This window comes from Schistocerca serialis, chromosome 4 (assembly GCF_023864345.2).
Source record: "Schistocerca serialis cubense isolate TAMUIC-IGC-003099 chromosome 4, iqSchSeri2.2, whole genome shotgun sequence".
NCBI classification, from domain to species: Eukaryota; Metazoa; Arthropoda; class Insecta; order Orthoptera; family Acrididae; genus Schistocerca; species Schistocerca serialis.
In genome coordinates, this window is record NC_064641.1 from 415,765,541 (window position 1) to 415,773,040 (window position 7,500).

The 7,500-nt window shown below is 51.9% G+C and overlaps 1 non-coding gene across 1 annotated transcript in view; it reads right to left on the minus strand.

The window, feature by feature from the left end:
• The window catches only part of LOC126476906 (small subunit ribosomal RNA), a 1,909-nt gene extending 426 nt beyond the window's left edge, over positions 1-1,483 (minus strand). Inside the window, exon 1 of the ribosomal RNA XR_007587337.1 lies at positions 1-1,483. This exon is cut by the window's left edge and continues 426 nt beyond it. This is a non-coding gene — a ribosomal RNA (small subunit ribosomal RNA).
• Positions 1,484-7,500: the final 6,017 nt, after the last annotated feature.

Below are 7,500 nucleotides of genomic sequence, written 5' to 3' on the forward strand. Positions count from 1 at the left end.
AAAGTAATCGCTGACAGCACGAAGGATGTCACGCGACTAGTTAGCAGGCTAGAGTCTCGTTCGTTATCGGAATTAACCAGACAAATCGCTCCACCAACTAAGAACGGCCATGCACCACCACCCACCGAATCAAGAAAGAGCTATCAATCTGTCAATCCTTCCGGTGTCCGGGCCTGGTGAGGTTTCCCGTGTTGAGTCAAATTAAGCCGCAGGCTCCACTCCTGGTGGTGCCCTTCCGTCAATTCCTTTAAGTTTCAGCTTTGCAACCATACTTCCCCCGGAACCCAAAAGCTTTGGTTTCCCGGAGGCTGCCCGCCGAGTCATCGGAGGAACTGCGGCGGATCGCTGGCTGGCATCGTTTATGGTTAGAACTAGGGCGGTATCTGATCGCCTTCGAACCTCTAACTTTCGTTCTTGATTAATGAAAACATACTTGGCAAATGCTTTCGCTTCTGTTCGTCTTGCGACGATCCAAGAATTTCACCTCTAACGTCGCAATACGAATGCCCCCGCCTGTCCCTATTAATCATTACCTCGGGTTCCGAAAACCAACAAAATAGAACCGAGGTCCTATTCCATTATTCCATGCACACAGTATTCAGGCGGGCTTGCCTGCTTTAAGCACTCTAATTTGTTCAAAGTAAACGTGCCGGCCCACCGAGACACTCAATAAAGAGCACCCTGGTAGGATTTCAACGGGGTCCGCCTCGGGACGCACGAGCACGCACGAGGCGGTCGCACGCCTTCGGCTCGCCCCACCGGCAGGACGTCCCACGATACATGCCAGTTAAACACCGACGGGCGGTGAACCAACAGCGTGGGACACAAATCCAACTACGAGCTTTTTAACCGCAACAACTTTAATATACGCTATTGGAGCTGGAATTACCGCGGCTGCTGGCACCAGACTTGCCCTCCAATAGATACTCGTTAAAGGATTTAAAGTGTACTCATTCCGATTACGGGGCCTCGGATGAGTCCCGTATCGTTATTTTTCGTCACTACCTCCCCGTGCCGGGAGTGGGTAATTTGCGCGCCTGCTGCCTTCCTTGGATGTGGTAGCCGTTTCTCAGGCTCCCTCTCCGGAATCGAACCCTGATTCCCCGTTACCCTTTACAACCATGGTAGGCGCAGAACCTACCATCGACAGTTGATAAGGCAGACATTTGAAAGATGCGTCGCCGGTACGAGGACCGTGCGATCAGCCCAAAGTTATTCAGAGTCACCAAGGCAAACGGACCGGACGAGCCGACCGATTGGTTTTGATCTAATAAAAGCGTCCCTTCCATCTCTGGTCGGGACTCTGTTTGCATGTATTAGCTCTAGAATTACCACAGTTATCCAAGTAACGTGGGTACGATCTAAGGAACCATAACTGATTTAATGAGCCATTCGCGGTTTCACCTTAATGCGGCTTGTACTGAGACATGCATGGCTTAATCTTTGAGACAAGCATATGACTACTGGCAGGATCAACCAGGGAGCTGCGTCAACTAGAGCTGAGCAGCCGGCCGCCCGGGAGTGTGTCCCGGGGGCCCGCGCGAACACGCAAGCGTCCGCTCAATTATTCTGCAAACAGGAGGAGGCTGAGCTCCCCTGCACAACACACCTCGAAACCCTCTCAGGTCCCGGCGGCGCGCAGCGCCGTCCTAAGTACTTGGTCGGGTTCGAGAGAGGCGCAATCGCCCGGAGTTAGGCAAGTAGACGCTTTAGGTGCGACCACCCGTGCTCCCAACTGAGCTTGCCGCTGCCGACAGAGGCCCGGGAGCGTGCTGTCGTGGCATTGCCGGCGGGAGACAACACGCGCCACCTACGGTGACCGGCAGCTCCAACGCCGGCGCCACAGAAGGACAAAAGCCCCACTTGGGTGCCGAAGCGAACTCTCCCAGCACAGCGCACGCGCCAACACGTCCGCACAGCTGCGATACAAACCACCTGCGAGAACCGCTGGGGCGACCGAGCAGCAGACGGCGTCGCGGCGCCGAGCGCCGGGCGGCGGCGCATCCTCAGCGCACAAAGTCCTCAATCGGACCAGCACACTGCAGATGGCCACCGCGCTTCGCACCGGGCCCGCGAGGACCTACTTTGGCCGCAAGGCGCCGCGAGCAGGGGGCGCCGGCGCGCAGCTGCGCCGCCTGCCGCGTCCGTCGGCCGGCGCGCCTGCCACTGGCCGCCCCCACCAGCCGGCTGTAGCGCGTGCGCCCACGCACCGCGCTGCCAGCACGCCGGGCGGCCCCCCCTCACCGGCCGGGGACGGTCCCACCCAGCCACCGCCGCGTATCGCCTCACACCCAGATCCCCTTTCACGTTCGTGGGCATGGTGGGTCCCCTTTCACGTTCGTGGGCATGGTGGGTATCCCTGAAACAACCGGTTAATAGCTCGACCGATCGTCGCCAACACTGATTCACCTCTAGCGAGAACAACCGCACCACAACGGGTTACCAGTTGTTCATTTGCGTAACGTCACCAGCAAACGTACACGTCCATCGCCATTTGCAACGAGTATTGCATGCCTGTGTCAGGTGTCACAACACACTACGTCTGCCCACATAGACGCAACAACATGTGCACGCCTAGAGAACACGTGGAAGGTCGACCCCGTACGTATGCGGTGTCCATTGCGCGAACGACTGTCAGCCGGCCTCTGCAGCATGTCGCAGATGTGGAACACGGTGCAACATGCTATCACGGTGTGTGAGAAGAGACGACTACGTCCGAATACACGCTCCACTACATCAACAGACTGCTCATGCTGATCGCCATCCAGGGCGTCCGTTCCTCCCACACGTCTGTATGGCGTACCACACTGCAATCCAGCTCTTATAGGGAGACGACACGTAGCTGCGTGCACAATATTTGGACTGTATGGTCCGCCGTTGCTAGGCGCAGTCGTCATACGGTCACATGTGCCACGATGTATCATTCAGTACATACGGACCAATGTGCAGTAAAGTTTGTGGGTTTTGCGTACATCGGCGGACAGGTGACAGGCCGTACCACAATGTAGGCTGAGTACGTCGGCATGCGAAGGGCGTTGAACATGCAAACTTCTCACCGACCAGCTTGCGAAGGCAGGGGGGAAGGGGAGGGGGCATGTACGTCCTGCTGCTATCCACATTACAGTGTATAGCATGAGCATGTGGAAAGTCAGCAACACCTGCAAGGTGTTTAACATGACGCGATACACAGGGGACCGGGCAGTGCGAGTAGCGAACTATATTGCGAGGGTTGCGGTTAGGCAACACTACACTACTTTAACGGGTTGCATAACAATTACAGAGCAGGTTCAGCGACAACGTGCGTCAGGTTAAGGCGCAATATAGTTTAGGTTAAGGCACATTATAGGTTAGGTTAAGGCACATTATAGGTTAGGTTAAGGCACATTATAGGTTAGGTTAAGGCACATTATAGGTTAGGTTAAGGCACAACATGGGTTAGGTTAAGGCACAACATGGGTTAGGTTAAGGCACAACATGGGTTAGGTTAAGGCACAACATGGGTTAGGTTAAGGCACAACATGGGTTAGGTTAAGGCACAACATGGGTTAGGTTAAGGCACAACATGGGTTACGTTAAGGCACAACATGGGTTACGTTAAGGCACAACATGGGTTAGGTTAAGGCACAACATGGGTTACGTCAAGGCACAACATGGGTTAGGTTAAGGCACAACATGGGTTAGGTTAAGGCACAACGTAGGTTAGGTTAAGGCACAACGTAGGTTAGGTTAAGGCACAACGTAGGTTAGGTTAAGGCACAACGTAGGTTAGGTTAAGGCACAACGTAGGTTAGGTTAAGGCACAACGTAGGTTAGGTTAAGGCACAACGTAGGTTAGGTTAAGGCACAACGTAGGTTAGGTTAAGGCACAACGTAGGTTAGGTTAAGGCACAACGTAGGTTAGGTTAAGGCACAACGTAGGTTAGGTTAAGGCACAACGTAGGTTAGGTTAAGGCACAACGTAGGTTAGGTTAAGGCACAACGTAGGTTAGGTTAAGGCACAACGTAGGTTAGGTTAAGGCACAACGTAGGTTAGGTTAAGGCACAACGTAGGTTAGGTTAAGGCACAACGTAGGTTAGGTTAAGGCACAACGTAGGTTAGGTTAAGGCACAACGTAGGTTAGGTTAAGGTACGATATAGGTTAGGTTAAGGTACGATATAGGTTAGGTTAAGGTACGATATAGGTTAGGTTAAGGTACGATATAGGTTAGGTTAAGGTACGATATAGGTTAGGTTAAGGTACGGTATAGGTTAGGTTAAGGTACAATATAGGTTAGGTTAAGGTACAATATAGCTTAGGTTCAGGTACACATTGTTGTAGGGAAAGGTGTATTGGGGGGGGGGGCGGCAGGTTCGTTGATAGTGATTATCGTAATTGGATGCCTGCGGCATCATCCGATTTGTCACGTCAGGATGCACTTTTGGCTCATGACAGGCGGCGCTCCGATTCCATGGTTGTGGCAGATCTGTGTCTTTCATTCCTGCCATTGTTTGTGTGCTGTGACAGGAGGCAGTATTGTGATGTTGGGTGCACCCCTGTGTAGGACATGTGTGGGTGTTCGTGGCTTAGCTGAGCAATGTGCGGATGTCGGAAGGGTGGGATATTGTGTTTTCTGGGTGGACCTCCCGGTCTGGTTATGATAGTGTGGATTGTGTAATGTGGCGGAGAGTATGCACTGGATGTTCTTCCATGCTGGTGGTTAGATATTGTGTGTGTGCCTGTTACAGGCAGAGAGTAGTGTGTGATAAGAGAGTAGTGTGTGATAAGAGTGTCTGGCTGACGTGTGGTTCTCATTGTGTGCAGAGTCTTTCAGCATGTATAGGGACGGTTGTATATATTATCTGTATTCTGATGGCTCTGCATCTATTACTAATCAGTGCCGTGTATACGGTGACTCTGGTTCCAGTCGAAACTGTTCTATCTCTGTACATTAGTGATACTGCGGCTCCACTATGTTGCCGCCCCTGTCGGCCGTTTCCCCCAGTGTATGGCTAATGATTATCAGCAATCAGTCTATTAGTCAATACCGGTAGTGTGACGACGTCAAATGTCCGGGATGGGGGAAGCTACACCCTTCCCGTGGGTCAGGGCCTAGAAAGACTCTTCCCACGCAGGAGACTCGGACTGTCGTTACTCTTCCGAGAAATATATTTGCCCAGCGTTTTTTGCGACTGCGAGTGCAACGCCCACGGGTGCCGACATGGATGGGGCGCTTCCTAGCTGATCGCTCAGCATGAGAATCCGTACAGTGAGCAATGCGATCGCGTCTGTAGCTTGTACGTGGTACAGCTCGCAGCTCATGAATAGGGACAGTATCATACATGGCAGCTCTGGGATGGGTTTCCCCTTTCCAGAGGTGGAATATCATCAGGGATCCCTGAGCTACTGCTCATCCTCCCTTCAAGTCCACCCCCACGTGTCCACTACCCAACTCCACCACGACAAAGGGAACCAGCTTGCAAAAACTACCCCCATTTTTTGGGGGAATGGACCTTCCATTTGAAGAGCGCCTTTAGCCACCCTTTGGGGTGCCCACGGGGAACCACGTGGAGGCGGCGCCGCCACTGCTGACGGCGACCCTTTCGTCAGCAGTATAGCATCCACTTACAGCATGTTCGTACATATGAGGGGACCCAGGGGGACAACCTGTAGTTCCCAGGCTGGCGAGGCCCACATGCTGTCGATCACCAGTTTCCTGGGATCTTAGCCATTTTCTGACCATACAGGTGGTCATCTAACCCTCCGACATACCCCACTTGCCACTGGTGTCCCAGGATCCATGTAGAGGTATCATTGGTGGTATTTTTGAGAGGCAGCTCTTCACCCCTCCACTCTCAGCCATGGTCCTCCAAGTGTCCAAGAATTTAGGGCTGTTTCGGAATCATTGGGTCTCGAAACTTTTGTTGTTCCCATAGGCTGAGATTAGCTTCCTTCGGTCGCTTCCTGATTTTTCTGGAGTAAATCGTGATACTTACTCTGTGTTATGCAGTATCCTCGCAACTTCCCGAATATCGAAAGCTTCCTCTGCGAATTCCTTTGTCGCTAAGTAGCTTTCTTTTGTCCGTAATAGATTTTCCTTTGACCTGATGGATTCAGGTCCCATTACCCCCATAAGCTGTTCTCTGGGTTCGTTGTATAGTGTGCAGGTGTGGACTATGTGATTTGAGTCTTCTTCCTCGCCACATGTGCATCTGCCATTGTCTTCTATTCCCAGCTCATATATTTTCTTTTTCAGACCGTGGCCTGTCAGAAGACATGTCAGGGAGTATGGTGGAACCAAGCCCCCACGCCAGCCTGTCTGCCATAGTTCCACATTTGGTACCCAGCTAAAAGTTTCCCTGCCATTCTGTGTCCTGTTCCACCTTTCCTGCCACTCTTCCTGCAACATACAGTTTATATGTTTGTTAGCAATAGATCTAGGGTTTTGCCCCATGACAGCTCTTGGAACCTGGAACCCAGCAACCGAGCCAGCCATTCCATGTTTGGTATGGTATAGCAAGGCTGCTTTGACTATCTCCAGATCAAGTGGCATACACCCTGTGAGTACTTGGAGAGCATCAGTTGACACAGTCCGGCAGGCTCTGGTCATCTGTAAAAGAAATGGTCGTTGGATTGAGTCTAGTATGCGTTTGACATACCGGTGCTTCGTCCGATCTGCCCACGCTGCTGCACCATACCTGCAAACAGAGAGACAGAGACCTTGGTATATTAGTTTTAGTGATTTCTTTTGCAGACCCCACTCTGTTCTGGTCACCCTCAGGAGTGTACCTGAGACTTCACCCAGCTTCTTCTGAATGTTCCTCACATGAGGTGTGAACCACAGTCTTTCGTCAAGGGTTATTCCCAGATAAGTGAACTCTTGGACAAACTTTATATTCTTGCCCTCAAATGGTATGGTAGGCGGTCTGTGCCTATCGAAAGTGCCCCTGATGGTCATGGCGACTGTTTTGTGATGGGATATTGCAAGCTTGTTCTGTCTCGTCCACCTGCTGACTTCGCCTAATGCTGTTTTTGCTCGTTCCTCTATTTGCTTCCTACTTTGCCCCTTAATTATGATTGCCAGGTCGTCTGCGTAGGCCACCTTTGCCCACTGCTCGCCCTCCCTCTCGACAACCATCTCGTCAAAGACGAGGTTCCAGAGGAATGGGCCACAAATGGAGCCTTGTGGACAACCCTTTGTGACCCATTTCTCCACGACACCAGCCTTGCTGCTCACCATCACCTTTCGGTTCCTAAAATAATCTCCCATCAGGTCGTACAGGTTTCGTGGGCATTGGATTTGTCTTAGTCGCCTCATAACGCTGGGCCACCATAGGTTATCAAAGGCGCCTGCTATATCTACAAACACTACAACAACGTACCTCTCCTCACATTGTACGTGGCTTAGTACTTGCCTAATGGCCATCTCTGTTGATGCACCTTTCCTGAAGCCAAACTGATTTGGGGCCTTCAGGTCCGATTCCTCATATCGTTTCTCAAGACGATTTACAATAAGCCGTTC